Source organism: Hyla sarda, unplaced genomic scaffold, assembly GCF_029499605.1.
Source record: "Hyla sarda isolate aHylSar1 unplaced genomic scaffold, aHylSar1.hap1 scaffold_2522, whole genome shotgun sequence".
NCBI lineage: Eukaryota > Metazoa > Chordata > Amphibia > Anura > Hylidae > Hyla > Hyla sarda.
Genome location: NW_026609210.1, coordinates 30,020 through 38,462, shown reverse-complemented (window position 1 = coordinate 38,462; position 8,443 = coordinate 30,020). Strand labels below are relative to the sequence as shown.

Here is an 8,443-nt window from a genome sequence, read left to right as displayed (position 1 = left end):
TGCCTTAGCACTGTGCTGTGATGTCACTCAATACCACTGACATCACTAGGTGTAAACAACATCTCTCCTTTGCTGTGTATGTGACTATGGAGCTGTTTGGTGATGTCGTCTATTACGGCCTTCATAGAAGCAACAGGAGATTGTTGCATCCATCTTGAACCCTCAGAACTACAGTGCTATGATGTCACTCACTTCCACAGGCCTTGCAGAGTGTAAACAACAACAACCCAGCTTTGTTGTGTATGTAACCAAAGGGATTTGTGATGTCACCTAGAACCTTCACAGCAGCGACAGCTTTATGAGGAGCATCAGCACTGCTCTGCCTGAGCAGAACCATCACCGCCATAGGTTGTCAAATAACCCGGATTTAACCCACACAGGTAAGTCCAATGGGGTGCAGGCATGTCCTCTATGCTTACAGCTTCCCGTGGGTGTTGGTTTGATACCGTTTGGGGACAGCCAAGGAGGCATCTGCAGGCAACAAAGGTAGGTGTGTGCTTGTGTGTGTGTTTCCTATGCAGATCCTAAGCCCAGTGTCACATGCAAGTAGGAGGAGTAAGAAGGGTTCCTGGCAAATCCGGGTTATGGATTGCATTTAAAAAGGCCCCGTGGGAGTGCAATGGGCCCCTGTCTTGCTGCTTAGCAATAATGGTATGGGTTTAGGTTCTGCTGTGTGTACTGGTGGTTGACTGCCCCCCAGCCCAGAGTGTGCATGGAAAATTGTCTGGCAGCCTCCCTGACAGCAAGCAGTGATAGTGCCCATGAAGGGGACCTTGTTGGGCCCGCCCCTTTCACGGTTATCGCTTCTCGGCCTTTTGGCTAAGATCAAGTGTAGTATCTGTTCTTATCAGTTTAATATCTGATACGTCCCCTATCTGGGGACCATATATTAAATGGATTTTTGAGAACGGGGGCCGATTTCGAAGCTTGCTTCCGTCGCCCTATGCATTGACCCGATATGGCAGTATCTTCGGGTACAGTGCACCACCCCCTTACAGGGTTAAAAAGAAAGATTCCTACTTTCATTGCTACCTGCTTGCTGGCTAGCCAGCTAGCCAGCCCTGTGGGCCTTGCTGCTGCTGCAGCCAAAAAACAAAAGGTGGTGCTGCTGCTGCTTCTGCTGCTTCTGCTTCTGCTTGTGTCTGGCCCCTGTTGGAGCGTCCAGGCACAGGACTTCTGCTGCTGCTGACTAAATGGCCTCCTTAATTGGATCATTTGAGTAGCCAGCACACCTGTGCAGGTAGGGCATGACATGATAGGCAGCTGCCTTGATAGCGGGTGGGTGCTGAATGTTCCTAATTGACAAAATAAGATTAATGCTTATGAAGAAATATAAAATCTCATCCCTTCCCCAATATCGCGCCACACCCCTACCCCTTAATTCCCTGGTTGAACGTGATGGACATATGTCTTTTTTCGACCGTACTAACTATGTAACTATGTAACATAACATGGGGGGGGGGGGGGGGTCTCCTGGCTGTTCACACAGGTGTGTCATTGCTGTACATTGACCATGCATTGCTTCTGTGGTATTGCAAAGGCAAAGACAAATGCTTCCAGCCATCCATTGCACTAATGGATTGGTCATCAGCTGGCTGTCTATGTCCCGCATCAATATAGACCAAAGTACAGAGGGTTAGGCTATGCTATTGTGCACCTACCTGATGCATCAGAAGGTGCGAGGCCCTTGCTAAATTCTGTGCACAGACTTTGAGATCTATGCTTTAGACTGTATCTAAACCTGCTCCAACATGGACTGACATTCTGGCCTACTTTCAGCCGATGCGACTTGTCTGTCGCTGAACAGTCGCTTTTTATGTATTCAGCACCTATGTATAATGTTGTAAAAATGCTCTAGAAGCTAAAGTCGCAGAAATGTCACACATATTTGGCCTGCAACTTTCTGTGCGACAAATTCAGACAGGAAAAATCAGTATAAATCCTTAGAAAATTATCCCCCAGTGTCTCCATCTGCTGGCGGTATTGAATAAGCATTGCTGCACTGATGGGGTATGCATTAGACGAAAAAAAAGAAGAAAAAGAAGAATAATACGCCCAGAAAAGAGGCGAAAAGGAGAAAAACGTAAAAACAACGTGAAAAAAAAGTAAGAGGAAGAGAAGGGAAAAAAAGGTGGAAATGGGTTTAAAAGTGATTTCGGCGGAGAAATATATATATATATATATATATATATATATATATAATATATGCGCACACACACACATAGATATAAACGTATTCTCCGTTGAGATATTGCAGCCGCTGCTGTGTCCAGGCCCAGGAGCCTTAGCACTGTGCTGTGATGTCACTCAATACCACTGACATCACTAGGTGTAAACAACATCTCTCCTTTGCTGTGTATGTGACTATGGAGCTGTTTGGTGATGTCGTCTATTACGGCCTTCATAGAAGCAACAGGAGATTGTTGCATCCATCTTGAACCCTCAGAACTACAGTGCTATGATGTCACTCACTTCCACAGGCCTTGCAGAGTGTAAACAACAACAACCCAGCTTTGTTGTGTATGTAACCAAAGGGATTTGTGATGTCACCTAGAACCTTCACAGCAGCGACAGCTTTATGAGGAGCATCAGCACTGCTCTGCCTGAGCAGAACCATCACCGCCATAGGTTGTCAAATAACCCGGATTTAACCCACACAGGTAAGTCCAATGGGGTGCAGGCATGTCCTCTATGCTTACAGCTTCCCGTGGGGTGTTGGTTTGATACCGTTTGGGGACAGCCAAGGAGGCATCTGCAGGCAACAAAGGTAGGTGTGTGCTTGTGTGTGTGTTTCCTATGCAGATCCTAAGCCCAGTGTCACATGCAAGTAGGAGGAGTAAGAAGGGTTCCTGGCAAATCCGGGTTATGGATTGCATTTAAAAAGGCCCCGTGGGAGTGCAATGGGCCCCTGTCTTGCTGCTTAGCAATAATGGTATGGGTTTAGGTTCTGCTGTGTGTACTGGTGGTTGACTGCCCCCCAGCCCAGAGTGTGCATGGAAAATTGTCTGGCAGCCTCCCTGACAGCAAGCAGTGATAGTGCCCATGAAGGGGACCTTGTTGGGCCCGCCCCTTTCACGGTTATCGCTTCTCGGCCTTTTGGCTAAGATCAAGTGTAGTATCTGTTCTTATCAGTTTAATATCTGATACGTCCCCTATCTGGGGACCATATATTAAATGGATTTTTGAGAACGGGGGCCGATTTCGAAGCTTGCTTCCGTCGCCCTATGCATTGACCCGATATGGCAGTATCTTCGGGTACAGTGCACCACCCCCTTACAGGGTTAAAAAGAAAGATTCCTACTTTCATTGCTACCTGCTTGCTGGCTAGCCAGCTAGCCAGCCCTGTGGGCCTTGCTGCTGCTGCAGCCAAAAAACAAAAGGTGGTGCTGCTGCTGCTTCTGCTGCTTCTGCTTCTGCTTGTGTCTGGCCCCTGTTGGAGCGTCCAGGCACAGGACTTCTGCTGCTGCTGACTAAATGGCCTCCTTAATTGGATCATTTGAGTAGCCAGCACACCTGTGCAGGTAGGGCATGACATGATAGGCAGCTGCCTTGATAGCGGGTGGGTGCTGAATGTTCCTAATTGACAAAATAAGATTAATGCTTATGAAGAAATATAAAATCTCATCCCTTCCCCAATATCGCGCCACACCCCTACCCCTTAATTCCCTGGTTGAACGTGATGGACATATGTCTTTTTTCGACCGTACTAACTATGTAACTATGTAACATAACATGGGGGGGGGGGGGTCTCCTGGCTGTTCACACAGGTGTGTCATTGCTGTACATTGACCATGCATTGCTTCTGTGGTATTGCAAAGGCAAAGACAAATGCTTCCAGCCATCCATTGCACTAATGGATTGGTCATCAGCTGGCTGTCTATGTCCCGCATCAATATAGACCAAAGTACAGAGGGTTAGGCTATGCTATTGTGCACCTACCTGATGCATCAGAAGGTGCGAGGCCCTTGCTAAATTCTGTGCACAGACTTTGAGATCTATGCTTTAGACTGTATCTAAACCTGCTCCAACATGGACTGACATTCTGGCCTACTTTCAGCCGATGCGACTTGTCTGTCGCTGAACAGTCGCTTTTTATGTATTCAGCACCTATGTATAATGTTGTAAAAATGCTCTAGAAGCTAAAGTCGCAGAAATGTCACACATATTTGGCCTGCAACTTTCTGTGCGACAAATTCAGACAGGAAAAATCAGTATAAATCCTTAGAAAATTATCCCCCAGTGTCTCCATCTGCTGGCGGTATTGAATAAGCATTGCTGCACTGATGGGGTATGCATTAGACGAAAAAAAAGAAGAAAAAGAAGAATAATACGCCCAGAAAAGAGGCGAAAAGGAGAAAAACGTAAAAAAACGTGAAAAAAAAGTAAGAGGAAGAGAAGGGAAAAAAAGGTGGAAATGGGTTTAAAAGTGATTTCGGCGGAGAAATATATATATATATATATATATATATATATATATATATATATATGCGCACACACACACATAGATATAAACGTATTCTCCGTTGAGATATTGCAGCCGCTGCTGTGTCCAGGCCCAGGAGCCTTAGCACTGTGCTGTGATGTCACTCAATACCACTGACATCACTAGGTGTAAACAACATCTCTCCTTTGCTGTGTATGTGACTATGGAGCTGTTTGGTGATGTCGTCTATTACGGCCTTCATAGAAGCAACAGGAGATTGTTGCATCCATCTTGAACCCTCAGAACTACAGTGCTATGATGTCACTCACTTCCACAGGCCTTGCAGAGTGTAAACAACAACAACCCAGCTTTGTTGTGTATGTAACCAAAGGGATTTGTGATGTCACCTAGAACCTTCACAGCAGCGACAGCTTTATGAGGAGCATCAGCACTGCTCTGCCTGAGCAGAACCATCACCGCCATAGGTTGTCAAATAACCCGGATTTAACCCACACAGGTAAGTCCAATGGGGTGCAGGCATGTCCTCTATGCTTACAGCTTCCCGTGGGTGTTGGTTTGATACCGTTTGGGGACAGCCAAGGAGGCATCTGCAGGCAACAAAGGTAGGTGTGTGCTTGTGTGTGTGTTTCCTATGCAGATCCTAAGCCCAGTGTCACATGCAAGTAGGAGGAGTAAGAAGGGTTCCTGGCAAATCCGGGTTATGGATTGCATTTAAAAAGGCCCCGTGGGAGTGCAATGGGCCCCTGTCTTGCTGCTTAGCAATAATGGTATGGGTTTAGGTTCTGCTGTGTGTACTGGTGGTTGACTGCCCCCCAGCCCAGAGTGTGCATGGAAAATTGTCTGGCAGCCTCCCTGACAGCAAGCAGTGATAGTGCCCATGAAGGGGACCTTGTTGGGCCCGCCCCTTTCACGGTTATCGCTTCTCGGCCTTTTGGCTAAGATCAAGTGTAGTATCTGTTCTTATCAGTTTAATATCTGATACGTCCCCTATCTGGGGACCATATATTAAATGGATTTTTGAGAACGGGGGCCCGATTTCGAAGCTTGCTTCCGTCGCCCTATGCATTGACCCGATATGGCAGTATCTTCGGGTACAGTGCACCACCCCCTTACAGGGTTAAAAAGAAAGATTCCTACTTTCATTGCTACCTGCTTGCTGGCTAGCCAGCTAGCCAGCCCTGTGGGCCTTGCTGCTGCTGCAGCCAAAAAACAAAAGGTGGTGCTGCTGCTGCTTCTGCTGCTTCTGCTTCTGCTTGTGTCTGGCCCCTGTTGGAGCGTCCAGGCACAGGACTTCTGCTGCTGCTGACTAAATGGCCTCCTTAATTGGATCATTTGAGTAGCCAGCACACCTGTGCAGGTAGGGCATGACATGATAGGCAGCTGCCTTGATAGCGGGTGGGTGCTGAATGTTCCTAATTGACAAAATAAGATTAATGCTTATGAAGAAATATAAAATCTCATCCCTTCCCCAATATCGCGCCACACCCCTACCCCTTAATTCCCTGGTTGAACGTGATGGACATATGTCTTTTTTCGACCGTACTAACTATGTAACTATGTAACATAACATGGGGGGGGGGGTCTCCTGGCTGTTCACACAGGTGTGTCATTGCTGTACATTGACCATGCATTGCTTCTGTGGTATTGCAAAGGCAAAGACAAATGCTTCCAGCCATCCATTGCACTAATGGATTGGTCATCAGCTGGCTGTCTATGTCCCGCATCAATATAGACCAAAGTACAGAGGGTTAGGCTATGCTATTGTGCACCTACCTGATGCATCAGAAGGTGCGAGGCCCTTGCTAAATTCTGTGCACAGACTTTGAGATCTATGCTTTAGACTGTATCTAAACCTGCTCCAACATGGACTGACATTCTGGCCTACTTTCAGCCGATGCGACTTGTCTGTCGCTGAACAGTCGCTTTTTATGTATTCAGCACCTATGTATAATGTTGTAAAAATGCTCTAGAAGCTAAAGTCGCAGAAATGTCACACATATTTGGCCTGCAACTTTCTGTGCGACAAATTCAGACAGGAAAAATCAGTATAAATCCTTAGAAAATTATCCCCCAGTGTCTCCATCTGCTGGCGGTATTGAATAAGCATTGCTGCACTGATGGGGTATGCATTAGACGAAAAAAAAGAAGAAAAAGAAGAATAATACGCCCAGAAAAGAGGCGAAAAGGAGAAAAACGTAAAAAAACGTGAAAAAAAAGTAAGAGGAGGAGAAGGGAAAAAAAGGTGGAAATGGGTTTAAAAGTGATTTCGGCGGAGAAATATATATATATATATATATATATATATATATATATATATATATATGCGCACACACACACATAGATATAAACGTATTCTCCGTTGAGATATTGCAGCCGCTGCTGTGTCCAGGCCCAGGAGCCTTAGCACTGTGCTGTGATGTCACTCAATACCACTGACATCACTAGGTGTAAACAACATCTCTCCTTTGCTGTGTATGTGACTATGGAGCTGTTTGGTGATGTCGTCTATTACGGCCTTCATAGAAGCAACAGGAGATTGTTGCATCCATCTTGAACCCTCAGAACTACAGTGCTATGATGTCACTCACTTCCACAGGCCTTGCAGAGTGTAAACAACAACAACCCAGCTTTGTTGTGTATGTAACCAAAGGGATTTGTGATGTCACCTAGAACCTTCACAGCAGCGACAGCTTTATGAGGAGCATCAGCACTGCTCTGCCTGAGCAGAACCATCACCGCCATAGGTTGTCAAATAACCCGGATTTAACCCACACAGGTAAGTCCAATGGGGTGCAGGCATGTCCTCTATGCTTACAGCTTCCCGTGGGTGTTGGTTTGATACCGTTTGGGGACAGCCAAGGAGGCATCTGCAGGCAACAAAGGTAGGTGTGTGCTTGTGTGTGTGTTTCCTATGCAGATCCTAAGCCCAGTGTCACATGCAAGTAGGAGGAGTAAGAAGGGTTCCTGGCAAATCCGGGTTATGGATTGCATTTAAAAAGGCCCCGTGGGAGTGCAATGGGCCCCTGTCTTGCTGCTTAGCAATAATGGTATGGGTTTAGGTTCTGCTGTGTGTACTGGTGGTTGACTGCCCCCCAGCCCAGAGTGTGCATGGAAAATTGTCTGGCAGCCTCCCTGACAGCAAGCAGTGATAGTGCCCATGAAGGGGACCTTGTTGGGCCCGCCCCTTTCACGGTTATCGCTTCTCGGCCTTTTGGCTAAGATCAAGTGTAGTATCTGTTCTTATCAGTTTAATATCTGATACGTCCCCTATCTGGGGACCATATATTAAATGGATTTTTGAGAACGGGGGCCGATTTCGAAGCTTGCTTCCGTCGCCCTATGCATTGACCCGATATGGCAGTATCTTCGGGTACAGTGCACCACCCCCTTACAGGGTTAAAAAGAAAGATTCCTACTTTCATTGCTACCTGCTTGCTGGCTAGCCAGCTAGCCAGCCCTGTGGGCCTTGCTGCTGCTGCAGCCAAAAAACAAAAGGTGGTGCTGCTGCTGCTTCTGCTGCTTCTGCTTCTGCTTGTGTCTGGCCCCTGTTGGAGCGTCCAGGCACAGGACTTCTGCTGCTGCTGACTAAATGGCCTCCTTAATTGGATCATTTGAGTAGCCAGCACACCTGTGCAGGTAGGGCATGACATGATAGGCAGCTGCCTTGATAGCGGGTGGGTGCTGAATGTTCCTAATTGACAAAATAAGATTAATGCTTATGAAGAAATATAAAATCTCATCCCTTCCCCAATATCGCGCCACACCCCTACCCCTTAATTCCCTGGTTGAACGTGATGGACATATGTCTTTTTTCGACCGTACTAACTATGTAACTATGTAACATAACATGGGGGGGGGGTCTCCTGGCTGTTCACACAGGTGTGTCATTGCTGTACATTGACCATGCATTGCTTCTGTGGTATTGCAAAGGCAAAGACAAATGCTTCCAGCCATCCATTGCACTAATGGATTGGTCATCAGCTGGCTGTCTATGTCCCG

At 46.7% G+C, this 8,443-nt stretch overlaps 4 non-coding genes across 4 annotated transcripts; all 4 read left to right on the top strand.

Moving 5' to 3' along the window:
- The first annotated feature begins 799 nt into the window (after positions 1–799).
- Positions 800–990, top strand: LOC130323670 (U2 spliceosomal RNA). The gene has a single exon (XR_008868899.1). It is a non-coding gene; the product is annotated as a U2 spliceosomal RNA (small nuclear RNA).
- Positions 991–3,080: 2,090 nt separating this feature from the next.
- Positions 3,081–3,271, top strand: LOC130323669 (U2 spliceosomal RNA). Its single transcript, XR_008868898.1, has one exon. It is a non-coding gene; the product is annotated as a U2 spliceosomal RNA (small nuclear RNA).
- A 2,088-nt stretch (positions 3,272–5,359) lies between these two features.
- LOC130323672 (U2 spliceosomal RNA) lies at positions 5,360–5,551 on the top strand. Its single transcript, XR_008868901.1, has one exon. It is a non-coding gene; the product is annotated as a U2 spliceosomal RNA (small nuclear RNA).
- A 2,088-nt stretch (positions 5,552–7,639) lies between these two features.
- Positions 7,640–7,830, top strand: LOC130323668 (U2 spliceosomal RNA). The gene has a single exon (XR_008868897.1). It is a non-coding gene; the product is annotated as a U2 spliceosomal RNA (small nuclear RNA).
- Positions 7,831–8,443: the final 613 nt, after the last annotated feature.